Source organism: Carassius gibelio, chromosome A22 (genome assembly GCF_023724105.1).
Source record: "Carassius gibelio isolate Cgi1373 ecotype wild population from Czech Republic chromosome A22, carGib1.2-hapl.c, whole genome shotgun sequence".
Classification (NCBI taxonomy): Eukaryota; Metazoa; Chordata; class Actinopteri; order Cypriniformes; family Cyprinidae; genus Carassius; species Carassius gibelio.
In genome coordinates this window covers 18,076,588-18,098,331 of record NC_068392.1, presented here as the reverse complement: position 1 = coordinate 18,098,331, position 21,744 = coordinate 18,076,588, and the positions used below count along the sequence as shown (strand labels likewise).

The window sequence follows — 21,744 nt, the reverse complement described above, 5'->3', positions numbered from 1 at the left end:
GTGTGTGTTCACTGCTGTGTGTGTGCACTTCGGATGGGTTAAATGCAGAGCACGAGTTATGAGTGACTTTTTCTGTATCTCCTCACTGCCGCAGCAGTGTCTGCTCCCGCAGGAGCCTTTTTCTGTATCTCCCCACTGCCGCAGCATTGTCTGCTCCCGCAGGAGCCTTTTCTGTATCTCCTAAAGAAAAAAAAAAAAAAAATCCTTTTTCATCATTCAATGGGTCGTGGTTCTCTTCTGGCAAAAGTCGACATCACCTCCGCTTCAAAGTTATGCCTTTTTATCCTAGGTGGTGGTGATAGTATTACGTATCGATTATAGTCAAGACGTTATTAGACTCATTCTCCTATTATTGTATTTTAATATCATTATTAGGCGGCCTACTATAATTCAGCTACCAAACTGCTCCGTTATTCCATTTCACGCTTGCCCGTGCTTGCAAGGATGATTTGAGCCTGTAGGCAGTTAAGAAGTCTCAATCCACAAACAGACGTACATCGTCTGCAGATACAAGGTATTTCATTGCACTTTTAACAGGTAATCTGGTATGCGCAATATTTTAAACAAGCCTCACTAACTAAGTTTAATGCCACAGTTATGTTAGAATGTATCTCAGTCTTTTGTTTCTGTGGTGTTGTGTCCGTCTTATCATGAGGCGTGTGGTCCGGAGTGTGTACGACCAATGCATCAGTTTCAACTAAACCTTACTCCAAATATATTTACCTGTTTTGAATACTATATTTAACATGTTCGTTTACGTCTATATTAGGGTTTAATTGTTGAACTTTAAATGAAATCATCTATTGTTTCACCATTGATCGATTTCCAGATCATTTAGATAGATAACTTCCGTGTGCAGACGCAGCAAATTTTTCACAAGACAAGTGAGATGACAGTAGTACCCGATTACATGAACTAGCTGTTTTAAATATAATAGTTTATCAGTGCATCTGAAAGTATATATTTTTTTGACTATCTGTGATTCCATAGGCTCTCTTTCTTTCACCTGCATGGTTTAAAATAGCAAAAAGTCATGCCATGACAAGAACAGAGTCTCTCTCTTCTTCCACCCAAGCACGATTACATCGTCTATATGTATCGTCGATCTCATGCACTGACAAGATGACGATTGTGTCACGCTGCCAGTCTTTGTTTTCCTGGGTGTTCCCTAGTGAGCTCACTTCCCCTTAGGCACTTCACCATAGGCACTTTAATTCTGCTAGTCTGGTTGTGTCTTCACAGTAATTGCACTCCAATTAGAATCGCACAGGTGTTGACATTACTCTGTCATTAGTTTCCCTATATAGAGCTGTCTTTCTCTGTTGTCATCATGGAGTCCTTACCCTTTGTGTCTCATGCTCTCGTTCCCCGAGACTTCCTCTACCTTCTTGTTCTTCTGAGTTCCCCGTTTGATCCGGTTCCCTCTTTTGGTTTTTGTTTGTCTCTCATGACTGTTTATTTTGTATTTACCCTTCCGTTTAAATAAATCCCTTACCTGCACTTGGATCCATCCTCTCTTTGTGTTTCATCTAAACCCTACCGTGACAGAAGGACTCCATCATCAAGGATCCAGCGGTATGTCTGCTGCCATGTACTCATCAGCCAGCAAGCGTAATGGTTTTGAGGGCTCTCGCCTAGTGGTGTTCCGGGGGACCAGGGGAGGTCGCTCCGGAGCAAGCGGTCGAGAGGAGGTCCGGCAGCGATCGCCACTGTGGCCTCCCATCGATCCGAGATTCGGATGGGGGCGGCCATTTCCCCAAGATGTCCCGAGAGGAGAGGGGAAATGCAGATCGGCTGAGCCAGCGCCGTGGTACCAGATGGCCGCCAGTCCTGTACAGCGGCACCAAATGGCCGCCAGCTCAGCGCCACAGCACAAGATGGCCGCCAGCTCAGTCCCTTAGCACAAGATGGCTGCCAACTCAGCCCCACAGCACAAGATGGCCGCCAGCCTAGCGCCACAGCCTAAGATGGCCGCCAGCCTAGCGCCACAGCCCAAGGTGGCCGCCAGCCTAGCGCCACAGCCCAAGATGGCCGCCAGCCTAGCGCCACAGCCCAAGATGGCCGCCAGCCTAGCGACACAGCCCAGGATGGCCGCCAGCCTAGCGCCACAGCCCAAGATGGCCGCCAGCCTAGCGCCACAGCCCAGGATGGCTGCCAGCCCAGCACCACAGCACAAGATGGCCGACTCAACGCCACCGACTCTCCATCGTAGAGGGCGGAGGAGGAGACAGGCAGCTACTGTTCCTCAGGACCCGGAGAACGTTCCCGAGCGGGCCGCTGCCATCCATGAGGCCATTCCCGATGCGGTACCCGCTGCTGTTTCGGAGGCGGTGGCTGAGGCTGTTCCCGATGCGGTGCCCGCTGCGGTTCTGGAGGCCGAGGCGGTGCCCGCTGCTGTTCCGGAGGCCGAGGCGGTGCCCGCTGCTGTTCCGGAGGCCGAGGCGGTGGCCGAGGCCGTTCCCGATGCGGTTCCCGTTGCTGTTCCGGAGGCCGAGGCGGTGGCCGAGGCCGTTCCCGATGCGATGCCCGCTACTGTTCCGGAGGCCGAGGCGGTGCCCGCTGCTGTTCCGGAGGCCGAGGCGGTGGCCGAGGCCGTTCCCGATGCGGTTCCCGTTGCTGTTCCGGAGGCCGGGGCGGTGGCCGAGGTCGTTCCCGATGCGGTGCCCGCTGCTGCTCCGGAGGCCGAGGCTGTTCCCGAGGCGGTGCCTGATGCAGTTCCCGAGGCGGTGCCCGATGCAGTTCCCGAGGCGGTGCCCGATGCTGTTCCCGAGGCGGTGCCCGATGCAGTTCCCGAGGCGGTGCCCGATGCAGTTCCCGAGGCGGTGCCCGATGCAGTTCCCGAGGCGGTGCCTGATGCTGTTCCCGAGGCGGTGCCCGATGCTGTTCCCGAGGCGGTGCTCGATGCTGTTCCCGAGGCGGTGCTCGAGGCGGTGCTCGAGGCGGTGCTCGAGGCGGTGCCCGATGCTGTTCCCGAGGCGGTGCCCGATGCTGTTCCCGAGGCGGTGCTCGATGTTGTTCCCGAGGCGGTGCCCGATGCAGTTCCTGAGGCGGTGCCCGATGCAGTTCCCGAGGAGGTGCCCGATGCTGTTCCCGAGGAGGTGCCCGATGCTGTTCCCGAGGCGGTGCTCGATGCAGTTCCCGAGGCGGTGCTCGATGCAGCTCCCGAGGCTGTTCCCGAGGAGGTACCCGATGCAGTTCCCGAGGCGGTGCCCGATGCAGTTCCCGAGGCGGTGCTCGATGCAGCTCCCGAGGCTGTTCCCGAGGCGGTGCCCGATGCTGTTCCCGAGACGGTGCCCGATGCTGTTCCCGAGACGGTGCCCGATGCAGTTCCCGAGGCGGTGCCCGATGCAGTTCCCGAGGCGGTGCCCGAGGCGGTGCCCGAGGCGGTGCCCGAGGCTGTTCCCGAGGCGGTGCCCGATACAGTTCCCGAGGCGGTGACCACAAGGCCGTGGTGGTCTTCTGCTCCGCCCTGGGGGACTCTGGCGGTGACCACGAGGACGTGGTGGTCGTCCGCTCCACCCTGGGGGACTCGGGCGGTGACCACGAGGACGTGGTGGTCGTCCGCTCCGCCCTGGGGGACTCTGGCGGTGACCACGAGGACGTGGTGGTCGTCCGCTCCGCTCTGGGGGACTCTGGCGGTGACCATGAGGACGTGGTGGTCTTCTGCTCCGCCCTGGTGGACTCCGGCCTCGACCACAAAGACGTGGTGGTCTTCCGCTCCGCCCTGGAGGGCTTTGACTTTGACCACAAGGCCGTGGTGGTCTTCCGCTCCGCCCTGGAGGGCTCTGGCCTTGACCACACGGCTGTGGTGGTCATCTGCTCCGTCCTGGTGGACGCCTCAACATGTCCTTCATGGACTTATGTTTTGTGTTTTTTGAGTTCTGTTTCTGTCTGTTCCTTTTAGTTTAGTCTGGCCCTCCTTCCCTCCCCCTGAGCCTCCACCTGTCCGCCTCCCTCCTGGACTCCTTGTTTTGTGTTGCACCTTTCCATTTCTCCTGGTTGCTCCTGTCCCTGTTTTCTGTCCCTCCGTCCCTCCCCCTGGTCCGCCGCCGTTCCACCTCCCTCCTGCCTCTTTTTCTGTTGGGGTTTTCCTGGGTTTAGGTGGAGCATCTGGTAGCTGCTCCGTAGGGGAGGGGGTAATGTCACGCTGCCAGTCTTTGTTTTCCTGGGTGTTCCCTAGTGAGCTCACTTCCCCTTAGGCACTTCACCATAGGCACTTTAATTCTGCTAGTCTGGTTGTGTCTTCACAGTAATTGCACTCCAATTAGAATCGCACAGGTGTTGACATTACTCTGTCATTAGTTTCCCTATATAGAGCTGTCTTTCTCTGTTGTCATCATGGAGTCCTTACCCTTTGTGTCTCATGCTCTCGTTCCCCGAGACTTCCTCTACCTTCTTGTTCTTCTGAGTTCCCCGTTTGATCCGGTTCCCTCTTTTGGTTTTTGTTTGTCTCTCATGACTGTTTATTTTGTATTTACCCTTCCGTTTAAATAAATCCCTTACCTGCACTTGGATCCACCCTCTCTTTGTGTTTCATCTAAACCCTACCGTGACAGATTGACAATGGCCATATCGCTGATTCATGGCACTCATCTTGGGTACACTGGCACAGGAAATTCTATTTATTTTTTGTACACTTAATTTTTCAAATACAATGAATGACTGCACCAAGATTTTCTGACTTGATATCGGAAGCAGCTCATTGGATTTGTTAAACAATTATGCAGTAATCCTCATAGCGTCTATGCTTTAGACAACCAAATTGTTCTTAGTATTGAACCCCTGTCAGGCACTGCAAGAGTGCTCCCGGTTGATCCAACCTTTGTCTCTTTCCGTAAAAAAAAAAAAAAAAAAAAAAAACTCCACTGTCTGGCCAAATACTGGCCATACAACTTTACCTTTCCATCTTACGTTCGGAGAGGCTTTCCCATTTGATGTCGTGAGTATTTACCTCCCATCAGACGTCGGTGAGAGTCTCCTGTCTAGACCACATTACTTTTTCCTTTCTACAGTAGGTGAGGCTTACCCATTCGACGCCGTGAGTATTGAGCTCCTGTCGGATGTTGGTAAGAGTCTCACGGCTAGACAACTTTTTTCATCCTTTGGTCAAAAAAGGCTTACCCATATGATGCCATCAGTATTGAGCTCCCACGGGATGCTGGCGTGACCTTCCAGGCCACACCCCCTTACCTTTTCCTCTTACAGTCAGCGAGGCTTACCCATTCGATACCTTGAGTATTGAGCTCCCATCGATTGCCGGTGAGAGCCTCCTGGCAACACAACTTTACCCTTTTCATCTTATGTTCGGAGAGGCTTACCCTCAAACCGCTTACGTTGAGTATTGAGCTCCCATTGGACGTCAGCGAGAGCCTCCCGGCTAGACAACCTTACCTTTTCCTTTCTACAGTCGGCGAGGCTTACCCGTTCGGTGCCTTGAGTATTGAGCTCCCATCGGACGTCGGCGAGAGTCTCACGGCCACCTAACTTTTTGTTCCTGTTTGACGGGTGACAGTGCTCGCTGTACGACGACAAGTGTCTCCACCTCCCACCAAACTCTGTCCAAATCTTTCCCCCCCCCCTGGTGAGGCTTACCCGTTTGATGTTCTAAGTCCTGATCTCCCATCGGATGCTGCGAGAGCCCACACAGTCGGGTTTTTCTCTTCCTGCTTCCTGGCAGGCGAGGCTTACCCGTCTGATGCCGTTGAGTATTGTGCTCGTGTCAGATGTCGGCGAGAGTGCTCCCGGTTGGGTTTTCTTTTCTTGCTTCCCACAAACAGGTCTTATCCATCTGACGCCGTGAGTATTGATCTCCCGTCGGGTGTTGCAAGAGTCCTCTTTGTCGGCTGCCCAAAGCCTGTTTATCTGCTCAACTGAGAGGACCTACACGTCTGTCGTCCTGAGTCTTGATTTCCAGTCGGAGGCTTCATGGGTCCTCTCGGTCAGTTATCTGCCCTGGTTGCCAACTGACTAGCAGGGGCTCATCAGCCAGTAGGGCCCGTACACCAACACCGTGACCTATTCCAGTCGAGGCAACTCGGGCCCTACTGGTTGGGCTATCCAATCACATTGCTCCTCCGCTATCGGCCGGTAGGGCTCATCCGTTCCAATGCAGTTAGGTGCTCCGGTTGTGCAACGGCTCAAGCCCTCCCGACCCGGTGCCCCAAATCACGTAGTCCGATACAAGCAGCCAGTAGGGCCTATCTCTCCAAATAGTTAAAGTTGCTCCCACTGGAGTAAATAGGCTCTTCCGATCAGCCAACCAGCTGACTTTCTAAATATCAGTCCCCACCAGATCTCAATGCTATTTTGGGGGGATCCTTAGTCTGGCGGCTGTCCTTTCCGCGATTACTTTTTGGGGGGTACTCTAGGTTCAGGTCATTCCCGAGCTCGGAGCCCCTTCCCTGGACAGCACGCCAAATATGCATTATAATACTTCAGCTAATTATATGTACAGTATTGTTCAAAATAATAGCAGTACAATGTGACTAACCAGAATAATCAAGGTTTTTCGTATATTTTTTTATTGCTCCGTGGCAAACAAGTTACCAGTAGGTTCAGTAGATTCTCAGAAAACAAATGAGACCCAGCATTCATGATATGCACGCTCTTAAGGCTGTGCAATTGGGCAATTAGTTGAATTAGTTGAAAGGGGTGTGTTCAAAAAAATAGCAGTGTGGCATTCAATCACTGAGGTCATCAATTTTGTGAAGAAACAGGTGTGAATCAGGTGGCCCCTATTTAAGGATGAAGCCAACACTTGTTGAACATGCATTTGAAAGCTGAGGAAAATGGGTCGTTCAAGACATTGTTCAGAAGAACAGCGTACTTTGATTAAAAAGTTGATTAGAGAGGGGAAAACCTATAAAGAGGTGCAAAAAATGATAGGCTGTTCAGCTAAAATGATCTCCAATGCCTTAAAATGGAGAGCAAAACCAGAGAGACGTGGAAGAAAACGGAAGACAACCATCAAAATGGATAGAAGAATAACCAGAATGGCAAAGGCTCAGCCAATGATCACCTCCAGGATGATCAAAGACAGTCTGGAGTTACCTGTAAGTACTGTGACAGTTAGAAGACGTCTGTGTGAAGCTAATCTATTTTCAAGAATCCCCCGCAAAGTCCCTCTGTTAAAAAAAAGGCATGTGCAGAAGAGGTTACAATTTGCCAAAGAACACATCAACTGGCCTAAAGAGAAATGGAGGAACATTTTGTGGACTGATGAGAGTAAAATTGTTCTTTTTGGGTCCAAGGGACACAGGCAGTTTGTGAGATGACCCCCAAACTCTGAATTCAAGCCACAGTACACAGTGAAGACAGTGAAGCATGGAGGTGCAAGCATTATGATATGGGCATTGTTTCTCCTACTATGGTGTTGGGCCTATTTATCGCATACCAGGGATCATGGATCAGTTTGCATATGTTAAAATACTTGAAGAGGTCATGTTGCCCTATGCTGAAGAGGACATGCCCTTGAAATGGTTGTTTCAACAAGACAATGACCCAAAACACACTAGTAAACGGGCAAAGTCTTGGTTCCAAACCAACAAAATTAATGTTATGGAGTGGCCAGCCCAATCTCCAGACCTTAATCCAATTGAGAACTTGTGGGGTGATATCAAAAATGCTGTTTCTGAAGCAAAACCAAGAAATGTGAATGAATTGTGGAATGTTGTTAAAGAATCATGGAGTGGAATAACAGCTGAGAGGTGCCACAAGTTGGTTGACTCCATGCCACACAGATGTCAAGCAGTTTTAAAAAACTGTGGTCATACAACTAAATATTAGTTTAGTGATTCACAGGATTGCTAAATCCCAGAAAAAAAAAATGTTTGTACAAAATAGTTTTGAGTTTGTACAGTCAAAGGTAGACACTGCTATTTTTTTGAACACACCCCTTTCAACTAATTGCCCAATTGCACAGCCTTAAGAGCGTGCATATCATGAATGCTGGGTCTTGTTTGTTTTCTGACAATCTACTGAACCTACTGGTAACTTGTTTGCCACGTAGCAATAAAAAATATACTAAAAACCTTGATTATTCTGGTTAGTCACATTGTACTGCTATTATTTTGAACAATACTGTAAGTGTGAACTCGTGAAATATAGTTTCATAACAAGGTTCGGGAGGAACACGTCAGATACTTAGCCTTATTAGCACAGGTGGAGCCACTTAAGATAATCAACCTTAGGGTATAAATACAGCTGAATTAGCCTACCTATCTCCATTGACGGTTTATCAGCACCCCCAACCCCCATCCACCCCATCTCCTCCACTAGAGTTCATTTTATACTTTTACATATACGGGGGGGGAGGGGGGTACTCTAGGTTCGGGCCATTCCCCGAACTCGGAGCCCCTTCCCCGGACAGCACGCCAAATATGCATTATAATACTACAGCTAATTATATGTAAGTGTGAACTCGTGAATTCTCTGTGAAATATTTCAGACAGGTTTTATCCCACAAACTCATGATAATATAAGGCGTACATTACACATACTAAACAATAATTAAAAAAAAATCAATATAAGCTTCAGTGATACGCCTTGATGCTGAAAAAGATTCCGTAAAATGGGCTTCTAGAATATTGGAGAGATTTGGATTTCATTCATATTTTGTTAAAGTGAAGAGGCACTATACACAAAACCAACCGCGCATATAAAAATAAATGGTAATTTATCAAATACTATTGAACTATAGCACAAGGCTAGAGGACAACACATGTGGACTCTCTCCTTTACTTTCCCCCCTTTATATACACCCGCTAGCTCAATAAGGCAAACAAACAGTATATAAGGTATAAATATTTCTTTGATATACACAAGGTGGCGCTATACGCAGATGATTTGTTGTTATACGTAAGTGAGCCAAACAAATCACTTCCCAAATTATTTCAGACTCTAAATAGCTTTGATTATGCTGGTTATAAATTTAAATGTAAGCAAGACACAGATATTGAAATTTAATTATAATCCTCCAAAAACAATAAGTGATTAATTAAATCTTAAATGGGACTGGACCATATTAAAAAAAATACCTCTAATCCAAAGAATTGAATCTGTAAAAATTAACCTATTACCAAGATTTCTATTTTTGTTTCAAGCTTTCCCAACAGAAATTAGGAAAAAAGCATAGGATCCGATTTAAAACATTACAGCTCTTCAAAGAAAACGGGGTTATGGCTGTACCACATCTTATAAATTATTTCTACTCTGCGCAAATTAAACCCCTGATAAATCTATGCAATAAAAAAAAACTACAGTGCTAGGTGGAAAGACATTTAAGTACTACTTATGTCAGAACCACTTTAATTGGGAAATTGGAAAATATGCAAGATTGAAAACTCTTGGATAAAATCTAAATTAAAAATCTGTACGGAGGCTAAACATGAATATATATTGCACTGTAATCTGAAGATAATAAGGTGGTGTGCCTATGAACCTGATTTCAAACCCAATCAAACAGATGTCGGATTCCAGAACTCGGTGTCTAAGAGTATAACAACACATTTCTCATTAACAGATAAAGGTAAAGTGAAAGGTTTACCTTTAAAATTTTAAGTTAGGTAGGGTACTTTCAGCTGTGATTCCCATAATGGGGGTGCTGGCTAACTATGAAGTTATTTTTGATTCAAAACAACTCGACACCTGTGGCAGTGCGATTTGTAGTTGTAAAGAAAAGCCACACATGTGTATCAGTAAATTTGAAGTCACAGAAAGAAATGTTTTAAGAGTTGCAAACCTGTAGACTTTTTTTCTCTCCCACAAACACAACACAACAGTTACACCTTCTCAAATTCTTCATTGCAGGTGCACAAATCCTATTCTACAAATCACACATTTAGAAACTCGTACGCTCACATTTTTGAAACAATTGCTGCAGTGAATGTGGTGCAAAACGCATTTACACACCCGCATCAAGAAATGTGAAGTCGTGGAGAAATGTTGAACATCCGCAAATCAATACGTGAATTCATCAAATGAGAGTTGCACACTTGTAGAATGTTTTCTCAGAAATGTCTTGTATATGTTTCTAACACAAACAAAAAGTACATAACTACATTTGCTTGAATCTGCTGTGATGAATCTCAAACACTGTTTTTCGCTTTCAAGTGACAAGTTTCGCGCTCTCCCTTTTGCACCGAGATATTTGGTTCAAAAGTGATTTGTGCATCTGTAGAGGTAGTGGGCGGGACTGTTTAGAGATTAGAGAATTTCAGCCAATCAGAAGAGCTACTTTGGCTCGTTGCTGAGTAGGTGGAGGCTTGGGAACTGTAGCTGGTAGATATACGCCCCAAGCAGTTTTACGCCCCTGTAAGACCTATGACTTACTGTAAACTGTATTATTTATATTTATTTATAAACTGTTTTTATATACAGGATATATATGTATATATATATATATATTTATATATATATATATATATATATATATATATATATATATATATATATATATATATGATGTTGTGAATTTATATTAAGTTATATTTAGATATTAACCATATTCAGGCCATTAGACATACAGTACTGTGTAATCATATGGATTCTAAATGAAATATTTGCTGTACAATTCACAATTGCTCGTCATACAGCAACAAAACATGTCCTACATAGCATTTTATGAACACAAACATAATTTAACCCTTTTCTAAAGTTCCAAGGGTCATTTAAAAGAAAGAGACAACATTGTTGTTAAAAAAAATATATTTATTAACATCATGACTTGGTTATTTCTTGACTCCTGTAGATGACTTTCCAATGGCTTGCCACTCTTCTTTAATTGTTTCTTTATCCTGCTGTCAAAGTGATACCACTCACTGATAAAAATAAATAAAAAAGCAAAAGTTGCATAGTGGTATAAACAATGGTTATTTATATATTATAGCAGGATGTCATGTTTCAACATTTTATCCTTTATAGAATCCTTACAGTAGCTTGCGTCAATGACAGGTCCTCGCAGGAGTTTCTCCTCAGAGACTAATCTTTGAAAAGCACTGAGCTGTATACATGTGCTGGTCATATAATTAGAATATCATCAAAAAGTTCATTTATTTCACCAGTTTCATTCAAAAAGTGAAACTTGTATATTATATTCATTCATTAAACACAGACTGATATATTTCGAATGTTTATTTTATTTTTTTTATTTTTGATGATTATAACTGATAACTAAGGAAAATCCCAAATTCAGAATCTCAGAAAATTTGAATATTACTTAAGACCAATACAAAGAAAGGATTTTTAGAAAGCTTGGTCAACTGAAAAGTATGAACATAAAAAGTATGAGTATGTACAGCACTCAATACTTAGTTGGGGCTCCTTTTGCCTGAATGACTGCAGCAATGCGGCGTTGCATGGAGTCTATCAGTCTGTGTCACTGCTCTGGTGTTATGAGAGCCCAGTTTGCTCTGATAGTGGCCTTCAGCTCTTCTGTATTCTTGGGTCTGGCATATAGCGTCTTCCTCTTTGCAAGGTCAGGCGAGTTTGCTGACGAGTTTAGAACAGGGATACCATGGTCCTTAAACCAGGTACTGTTAAAAAATGAAATCTGCATCTTCATAAAGTTTGTCAGCAGCAGGAAGCATGAAGCGCTCTAAAACTTCCTGGTATACGACTGCATTGACCTTGGACCTCAGAAAACAAAGTGGACCAACACCAGCAGATGACATGACACCCCAAACCATCACTGACTGTGGAAACTTTACACTGGACCTCAAGGAACGTGGATTGTGTGCCTCTCCTCTCTTCCTCCAGAATCTGGGACCCTGATTTCCAAAATTTAGATGCAGAATTTACTTTCATCAGAGAACATAAGACTTTTTTGACAGATATTGCAATTGTGATTTGATTTGTGATTTTTAAATTTGCAAAGTCAAGCTTCAGCTTAATATTGTCAATAATGTGCAACAGTATAAAAAAATTACTTCCAAGGTTTCCATGAAACCTTTACAAAATTCATATATATATATATATATATATATATATATATATATATATATATATATATATATATATATATATATATATATATATATAATTTTTTTTTCTTTTTTCAGCAGACAAGATTATAATGGTAAAACTAATTTTATAGAATTAACTTAGTTACTGAATTTCCCTGGAAATATATATTTTTTTTATATAAATAAAAAACTGTATTTCTTTAGTCAATTATTAAAGTATTACATGTTATACTGTATTTGGGATTTTAAGAACTAGTGGAAAATGTTTCATTTCATTCAAGTGAAATTAGCAAGCAGTTAGACTGAATTTACATTTGTTTTAAACACGGAGCCAGGCGCGAGTCGACACAGATTGCGCACGTGCGTCGAGCCTCATCCATACTGCCAAATGCACCCGTAAAGAGGTGCAGGGCCGTGCGCGAATATAACAGAGCGCTAAGAAACAGACTGCATGAGTGCGGCAAGTGTGAATGGCTTCAGCATTTCGCAGGATTTCCGCCGCGTGGGGAAGAGAGGAGCGAGTATGAAAAGCATTCAGAGACACAGGATGTGTGTGCGGTCTCCTGAATCTGACCCTTTAGATGCCATAATCCAAAGATGTCTCTCTCCTGCTTCCGTGTTTTTTTTTTTTATGGTTAGGCGTTTGGCTAGAGCAGAGATGATTGGGGAGAACGGAGGTGCCCTCACTTTATTGGGTAGTAAGACTGTCACTGAAGGATGACAGTCATGCATATGCTCTGGAACAGAATAATATCGCACATCACAGGCTTTTGCAATTAGCAAATCGCAACTTCTCAAAACGCGATTTCGATTCGATTTCGATTCATCGGACAGCATAGTCAGAATCACGATGAACACTATAGTACCAACACTACCATTTCCATGGGAGTTACCCCTAGGATGTTAGACGGCTGTCCGTGACATTACCCCTTATGGCCAAAGGCCTATATACCTAACTTACTTGTTTTGGTGTCTGCCCGGGGTAGGGCTGAAGGCTTGGAATCAAAAAAGATTGCTTTAGAGGGATACAGCAAATAACCTAGCATTTTATACTAAGTCTTGCCTGTCACACAGGGGCTACCGCTTGCTCTTGCATAAGCTTGCTGAAAGATCTGTCTAAACAGATCTCTAGTAGCAACACCCTTTTTAGATAGGTATACGAGGATACATAGATGGAGTTGTGCCCAAGATGAATGGGGCTTTACCCATTCAAGAAAAGGGCATGAAGCAACCGTGCAAAGCCCTTACCATATAGGATTTTAGAAAGAACGCAAAGCACTACCATCTGAACTTACCACAGTGTGGATTTTAGAAAGTGCACAAAGACTTCACGTGCACACTTACCATAGCATGGATTTTAAAATACTGTTCTAAGGAGGGGCTCTCGTGGCACTCTGATAGAGCAGCTCATAGATGGAATGGTGCATCCCAAAAAACATGTTTGAGAGTCATCAACTCGATCTGTGGAAATAATGCTGGAGCGCTCTGGGGAAAAAACAGAGAACTCAGTCTCATATGAGAGGAGAACTCCAAATTCAGAAAGATAGTAGCACACTCATAGGCGACCATTCTTGTTAAAGGGCAGCGCTGCTAAACTACCAAGAGAACTGCCCAAATAGCCCCTCATGTCGAGGAAGCGATGCTTGAAGTGCGTAAATAAATACACACTGGCTGAGTGGAGCCCAAGGAACCCAGATCTAGCCATGCTAAGCTTAGGACGTAAAGAGTCTTGCATGCACACTTACCACTTACGTGGATTTAAGAAAGTACACAGAGCTTAGCATGTGTTAGAGGTCTTCACAGTGCACCCGAGACCCGTCGACCCCGGACCCGACCCGGGACCCGTACGGGTTCGGGTCTATATTTTAAATCATCAGTCGGGTCCGGGTCGGGTCCGAATCTATTACCTCGGGTCCCGGGTCTGTTTAACATTGTGTGTAATACCCGTGCGATCGCCGATCGGAGTCATCGGACTCGGAGAACATCCGGCCGTGATCAAAGACTGCTTGTGTTTTTTGTAACTTGCAACTTGTAAAATTAGGAAAAGAAAAGAGTGAGCCAAAAAAAAGTGATCTCTCTCGCTCACTCGCAGACTCGAGTTAATATACAAGTGCACACACGGTAATGCTTGCAGACTTGACACACTCATGTTTAATATATTTCAAATCAGCAACACAATCTGAGGTGAACTGTCACATGAATGCTTTCTATTACGCTCAAATTGCGTTAAGGCATTTTAGGTTGATAAAGCTAGCACGCATGTGCAGTCATATTTCTATGGCAAGCAGTGAGGGACACTTCTACCGCCAAACCGCGTTTTACATTTTCTCCCATTTTTATAATATTATAAATGAACCGTTTAATCTTAAAGTTTTAGTGGTTCAGATTCAGACTTGACGCAGAGCAGAGAGCACAGACAGAGATCAGATGATAGTAAATAAATAATGTCAGCGGCCATGGCATTGCACGAGCGATCGTTATTATAGTTCAAAAGGCAAACAGTGTAAGTTATTATGCGAATTAACTCGAGTCAGAATGTACATGTGCACAGTAGCATTTGTCATCCGTCACCGTGACATCAAGTGGACTTCTGAAGCTGAAATAATGAGTGGATTCAGCTTGGACTTGAATTAACGAGAGGAATAACAAGAATAACTTTCTTGACGGAGGATTGTAATGCATCACAGGCAGTCAGGTACAAGGAAAAGAGATCACGGCTCTTTAAATTAGGTAAGACAAAAAGCTGTATTCTTCGCAACAGGTTTATTGACTTGTAATAGCAATTTAAGGTGGAATATGTCAACGTCGGGTCCAGGCGGGTCTGTGTCTTCCCGGCGGGTTCGGGTCCAGATTATAAGTAATATACGGGTCCAGGTCGGGTCCGGGTAGGCATTTCTCGGATCTACACGGGTCCAGGTCCAGCTTTTGAAATAATAGACGGGTCCGGGTCGGTTCGGTGTAGTACTTTACGGGTCTCTGTCGGGTTCGGGCAAGAATTTTTGGACCCGTGAAGACCTCTAGCATGTGTACTTAAACCATCGCAGAGGAAACGCTCATAAGACACTGTCCATATGAAAGAGCAAGAAATTCACACGTTTATTTCGACCCCCACAAGCTACACAGAACAACCCCCAAACCCCCACCCCCTCCAGCTGAACTAAACTCGGTCCATTTTTTGGCTGCGAGGAACGGTGTTTTTTTGTTATGTTGCTGGGTTGAAATATGCTGTCAGTAGTCCTATCATACACTTTATCTCAAGTCTTGATGATTTATTACCCTGATTTATGGCCGTACAGTCCGTGTAGATTGACAGGTAGTCAGAAGTGTGCATGGTCAGTTTGGATTGATTTATGACTATAAGGCCTGTCAGTCAAAGCGGTTGCCATGCCACTGGGTCCTGTGACCCTTGATTGACATGGCAGAGGTGTGTAAATCAAAAGATCAAAGAGATCTCAGATTTGACTTGGTTGTATCTTTTACCAGAGCAGTGGGGGGTTTCTTATGATGGTTGTATCTGTAACCAGAGCAGTGGGGGGGGGGGGTTCTTATGATGGTTGTATCTGTAACCAGAGCAGTGGGGGGGGGTTCTTATGATGGTTGTATCTGTAACCAGAGCTGTGGGGGGTTTCTGTGAAGTCCTGTTGTTCACAGCTAAAGACAGTGGGGAGGTGTTTGGGTTTTTCCTGGGGGAAAAAAAATGGCGGTGCAAAAGTGAGGGTTTTGACGTCTTGGCAGGATCAATGTTTGTTTGCTCTATATGGTGTTGATACCTAGGCACCGACAGGCCACATGCCCCCCGTCTACAAACACATTTGAAAACGAGGACGATGTCTGGTGTCTTTCCAGGTGAGAATTTCAAAGAGTGAGAGAGACCATTATCTAAATCATCAACTAACCAAGTCGCTGAAGAGATAAATAATTTAATGTTATCTGGAATTAATAAAATCAGACGAGCATTCCTTAATTTTAAGAAAATACTATCCATAATATGTGATGTGTAAAAGGAGTTGAAATCTCACGCTAATTTTAAAACCGACTTTAAACACACACACGCACACACACACACACGCACACACGCTCGCATGCACGCACACACACACACACACACACACACACACACACACACACACACAAATGCATGTTGATATTTAAAATAGGTGATACTATTTTCTATATAAAAAATAGTCTCCATTCGTTTCTTAAAACATACAGAGTGGTTTTTATGTTAGGTTGTTGCTCACACCTACATTGCTTCCTTTGAGGCTACTGTGGCGCCATGTGACACGCCTCTGTGACAAGCTTTCTTCAGCGGCTAAAACAGTTTTTTTTTTGCTACGTCTTAAAAGTACGAAAACATTTTTAAAAATGTCTGGCTCTCCTAATGGTAAGTCTAGTTTTCATTAACAACCATTTTAAATAAAAATTTGTTTATGTGCGATCACGAGTCATCCCATTACTTGACAGGCAATTTGATGTTCTGTGCGCAGAGCAACGGTTATGAGACGGTTTATGATAGTTTTTTTTTTCCCCTTTTTCATTCATACAAACAGTGAGCGCACAGTCGATTAGTACGGTGAGGGGCCGAGCCGTGAGAGAAAACAGGGGATCGCTCTGTGGGTTTTTATTTTTAATCAATATATAGATCTATTAAAGATTTCTCTTACAATGTCAGAAGAAAAAAGACTAAATAAAACTTTGTGTCTGTGCCAGCTTAAGACAACTTGTTAACCGGTACCCGTCCGTTACAACTGCGGAACAACATGAAACAGCAAACAGTGCTAGACACGGAACACCATTAGGAAGAAGAGTGGTTGTGACCGCGCAGATCCATTCACCACCGCAAATATCTACTAATTCTACACCTGTTGGTGTGTATTAATCATTTGTATTATTATTATTTAGAATATATTTGTATCACATCCATGAAGAAAAAAAATGTTTGTTCTTTCCACTCTAGATTGTACGGGGAGTTTTGCAAACAGTATACCTCAAGAAGTTGCTGATGCAGGTGTTAGAAGACCGTGGGTAAAATCAAGATCACGCCATGAACACCAGAATGTGACTGCTCTCCCGGTTCAGCCCGATAGACAAAAGACTGTAGACCCCTGTGAGATCGACGTGATACCTAACACCCCCGAGCGAAAACGTCCGAGACAATCAACTCGTGAGTATAGAGGAATTAAATTAAATGATTATTATTACTACTATCGGTATTAATTATTATCAATATTGTACAGAATCAGAAGACAAGGAGCTCTGGGACGAGCATTTTGCTCAAGCATGGGATGGATGCGATATGAACGTCCAATCTAATGTGGATCAGGAGAAGAATTTAAATCAACCCATAGACACTGTTGAAAACGTCGCAGATTCAGATGATGATGATGCAGACAAGCTTCCTTCAAACCAGGAGGAATACAAGAACCAGCAGCTGAACGACACAAACAATGACATTTTGAACACTATTGTCAAGAACCAAGAAAGAATTATAGAGGACCAAGCACGTCATAAACAGCAGAACGACGCAAACAAAGCCATTTTGGACACTGTTGCCAAGAACCAAGAACATCATAAACACCAGAACGACGCGAACAAAGCCCTTTTGGACACAGTAGCCAAGAACCAAGAAAGAATTATAGAGGACCAAGCACATCATAAACAGCAGAACGACGCAAACAAAGCTGTTTTGGACACTGTTGTTAAGGAGCAGCAGAAACACGGGATCATCCTTAAACATATTGTTGCGTTACTAAAACGTCATGATGGTGGACATGCTAAGGCGGCCTGTGATCAGGAAATGCCTGTAACGCTGTTAACTGAACTGCTGGACCTTTTTAAATAACTGTATTGGTAAGTCCTATTTTCTTTACCCAGTTTTTTTTTTTCTAAGTGTGTATTATTTTTGTCACAAGTGTGCATAGATGTGGTTTTATGATTAGATTTTTTCCTTCTTCTACGTTTAGTTGTGTGGTGTGTATTTTGTGAATATTTTAAAATAAATAAATAAATCGCTTCTTGGCCTTTTGGCTAAGATCAAGTGTAGTATCTGTTCTTATCAGTTTAATATCTGATACGTCCCCCATCCGGGGACTACATATTAAATGGATTTTAAGATCACGGAGCTGGAGCCGGGGCTTGCTCCGTCCACTCCATGCATCGGCCTGGTATTGCAGTGTCTCCAGGAACGGTGTGCTTTCCCTTTTTGGGGATTGCCATATGGGGAAGTTGTGGCCTAATGGTTAGAGGGTTGGACTCCCAATCGAAGGGTTGTGGGTTCTAGTCTCGGGCCGGATGGAATTGTGGGTGGGGGGAGTGCATGAACAGCTCTCTCTCCACCTACAATACCACGACTTAGGTGCCCTTGAGCAAGGCATTGAACCCCCAACTGCTCCCCGGGCGCCGCAGCATAAATGGCTGCCCACTGCTCCGGGTGTGTGCTCACAGTGTGTGTGTGTGTTCACTGCTCTGTGTGTGTGCATTTCGGATGGGTTAAATGCAGAGCACAAATTCTGAGTATGGGTCACCATACTTGGCTGAATGTCACTTCACTTTCACTTTCACTTTCATTAGTGTTAGAAATGGCTGCAAAACGTTGTCGGGAGTCATGTGATGGTGAACAAGATCCACCGTTAAGGGGCAATAGGGATGATAATTTCCAAAATCAACAAAACACCACAGAAAAGCTACTCAGGCTCATACAGACTGTTGATGAGATGAAAAAACACAAGCCGTCTAAATTGTTAAAATTAATAAACAGGGTACAATCAAGGGCAGAGCCTCCTCCAGAACCGGTTTTTGATTTTGAACAGTTTTTAAACTCTCAACAGCTAGACGAAGTGTCAGAACCAGTTTTTGGTTTTGAACAGTTTTTAAACTCTCAACAGCTAGACGAACTGTCAGAGCCTGTTTTTGATTTTGAACAGTTTTTAAACTCTCAACAGCTAGACGAAGTCCCCGAACCAGTTTTTGATTGTGAACAGTTTTTAAATTCTCAACAGCCAGATGAGGTGCCAGAACCACGACCATATCCAATTTTTGAACAGTTTTTAAATTCTCAACAGCTAGGTGAGGGAGCAGGTACCAGGTCACATCACACACTTGACCTAACAGACCCCTGCATGGGTCTCACTCAAGCTGAAATAGAAACACTTGTAAGAGCGGGTGGCGATGTGGCCGGATACTCTGTAGTACCACGAGGGCGATTCAATGGTTTGGAAATCCGCAGGCTTATAAATCTAAGGGAAATATCTTCTACACGTCTATCAGACTACACTGTGTTTTTACATGACACTTTTTCCGAAATAGTGGCGTTTTCCAGATTATTAGGTGGAGATGGTAGTTTAATTAACATCACTTTGAGTGGTCCTAGCTTGACATCTGATGTTAATACACTCTTGTCAGCTAACAATGATTACAATGTCGATCTCTTCATCAGTGATCTTGAAAAAATCATGCAAAGCAACACAGATGTACAGTTTGATGAGTGTTTAAATTTAAAAGTGTCTATAGCAAGTAAACAAGGAGGTGCTCGACGAAAATTAAGGGAACTAGCCCACAATCAGGTGATTGATAAGAACAGACTTAATTTGTTCGTCCCCTCAAACATTGCAGGGGAAAACAATCTTTGTTTTGCAATCTGCTTAGCACACTTTCTTAACCCTCAGAAACCACACACTGAGTTAGTGTCCGTAGCATCAGCATTGCAGGAGTCTGCAGGATACACCGATCAGCATATGATATCACTTAAGGATATTGCCCAGTTTGAACTTATGTTGAATATTAAAATAGTGGTCTTCTATAGAACGAATACAGGAAAGCTGGAGAAATATGCAAACACAGATGTACCGCATCCTAAAACAGTGTTTTTGTACCTGCACGACAATCATTATTTTATGATTAAAAATCTGAAGGGGTTCGTAGGCACACCATATGTGTGTTAGTATTGCTATCAAGGGTTTACAGCACAGCGAGATCACAGATGTCAATACACTTGCGATGTTTGCAACGATTCTGAATGTCATCTTTACCCCAAAAAAACAAAACACTGCGGTGACTGTTTGAGGTACTGTAGGTCAGACTATTGTTTTCAGATGCATAAAAAACCACCTCTAGGTCAGACATTTGCACAGTGCGACGTTACCAAATATTGTGGTAAATGTAATAAACGTTACCACGTCAGTGGCGTCAACCCCAAGCCACACAAATGTCCAGCGGATTGTTGTGTTCACTGTAGTGAGGTTTTGGTTACCGACGGTGTGCATCAGTGTTTTATTCACCCGGTTAAGGTGAAGGAGCCAAATAATCGCTACATTTTTTTTTGATTTCGAAACTCGTTATGAAAATAACAGACATTTTGCAGTTTTTGTATATGCGATCACGTTTGAGGGAGAAGAATTTTCGGCCAAAGGTTCTGATTGTGTAGATCGTCTCATTAAGAAATTCAGACAGCCTCGTTATAATAATTACACATGGATTGCACATAATGCATCTGGATTTGATAATTTCATTCTTTTGGAATACTTCACTAAGATAGGGATCCCTCCTAAAATTACAATGCAAGGGTGTCGTCTAATCTATATGTATGACGAGGCATTCAAACAGAGATTTATCGATAGTTACAGTTTTATACCCATGCGTCTAGCCAACACGCCTGCTGCTTTTAATCTGACCAACTCTGTGAAGGGTTATTTCCCACATCACTTCAACCGTGTTGAAAATGATTCATATGTCGGACCATACCCTGCTATAGAGTTTTACGGATATACGACTATGTCAAACAAAGACAGAATGGAGTTCGATACAGGGCTGGACCCTTTTAATTACACCACTCTGGCATCCACCTGCATGGCTATCTATAAAACACACTATCTCCCAAAAGACACAATAGCACTGACACACAACAGCGCATATATCAATCAGAACAAAACAAACTCGAACGTATCAATTGAATGGCTTGAATATATCAGCAAATCACGTTCAGTGGTTGTTCAACACGCTCTAAACTATGGCGAGGTGTCATTCGGAGTTTGCAGGGTGTTTTTTTCACGGTTGTGAACAATGTTATAACCCAATGATTTAAATCCATTATTGAAGGTACCTTACGGTCTTCTCAAAAGACAGTTTGATGACAAGATTGAAATTTTACAGAATGCATACAATCTTCATACCGAGATTCAGTGGGAGTGTAGCTGGACCCATGCTAAACAATCTGATGCCGATGTGATTGCGTTCATGTCCGTCTATAAACATTCTGAGAGATTGAAACCCCGCGAAAGTTTGTACGGCGGTAGAACAATTTCATTCAAGTTGTATCACAAGACAACAGAGGGTGAGGTCATACGGTATGTGGATCTCACAAGTCTCTACCCGTTTTGTCAGGCCACAAAGTGCTTCCCGATAGGTCATCCCCAAATAATTTTCAAAGATTTTGATAATCTTGAAAATTATTACGGCCTTGTTAAGGCTACAGTACTACCACCTCGAAAGCTGCTTCACCCTGTACTACCCTACCGCGCAAACAAAAAATTAACTTTCCCGCTCTGCAGGTTGTGTGCAGAACAACAGAACCAGACACTACCATGTATGCACACGGATGAGGAAAGAGCCATCAGTGGTTGCTGGGTAAGCACTGAAGTGCTAAAAGCTATTGAAAAAGGCTATGTTGTGGTAAATTTGGATGAGGTATGGCATTTTCCCCAACGATCAGATACACTGTTCCGTGATTATGTTAAAACATTTTTACAGTTCAAACAGGAGAGCTCAGGGTTTCCAAAAGATGTGGTGA

General features: G+C 43.9%; 2 protein-coding genes and 1 non-coding gene across 3 annotated transcripts in view; all 3 read left to right on the top strand.

Annotated features, from left to right (window-relative positions):
• The window catches only part of LOC127943030 (Fc receptor-like protein 5), a 234,102-nt gene that overhangs the window by 35,059 nt on the left and 177,299 nt on the right, over window positions 1-21,744 (top strand). The gene's annotated exons all lie outside the window — the stretch shown is intronic.
• LOC127942489 (B-cell receptor CD22-like) overlaps window positions 1-21,744 on the top strand; it is a 77,260-nt gene that overhangs the window by 34,987 nt on the left and 20,529 nt on the right. The gene's annotated exons all lie outside the window — the stretch shown is intronic.
• LOC127943745 (U2 spliceosomal RNA) lies at window positions 17,968-18,158 on the top strand. Its single transcript, XR_008149895.1, has one exon. It is a non-coding gene; the product is annotated as a U2 spliceosomal RNA (small nuclear RNA).